The sequence below is a fragment of the Penaeus monodon genome, chromosome 19 (assembly GCF_015228065.2).
Source record: "Penaeus monodon isolate SGIC_2016 chromosome 19, NSTDA_Pmon_1, whole genome shotgun sequence".
NCBI lineage: Eukaryota > Metazoa > Arthropoda > Malacostraca > Decapoda > Penaeidae > Penaeus > Penaeus monodon.
The window spans coordinates 1,111,204-1,111,418 of record NC_051404.1 but is presented as its reverse complement, the minus strand read 5'-3'; positions in this window follow the sequence as shown (position 1 = coordinate 1,111,418).

The window sequence follows — 215 nt, the reverse complement described above, 5'->3', positions numbered from 1 at the left end:
AGCGTGTAATGATTATACTGATAATACTGTTAATGGCGTTGGTGACTGACAGTAGCGAAGATTATTGTTGTGATATAAATGATAGTGTGATGATAAAGTTTCTAAATCTAATAAGGTAAAATATTTTCTCTTCCTGAAGAAAAAAATGGCAGGGATACAAGACATCACCCACAGCAGTGCATAAAATTAAATCCCCTTCTCAAACAAGATAAATA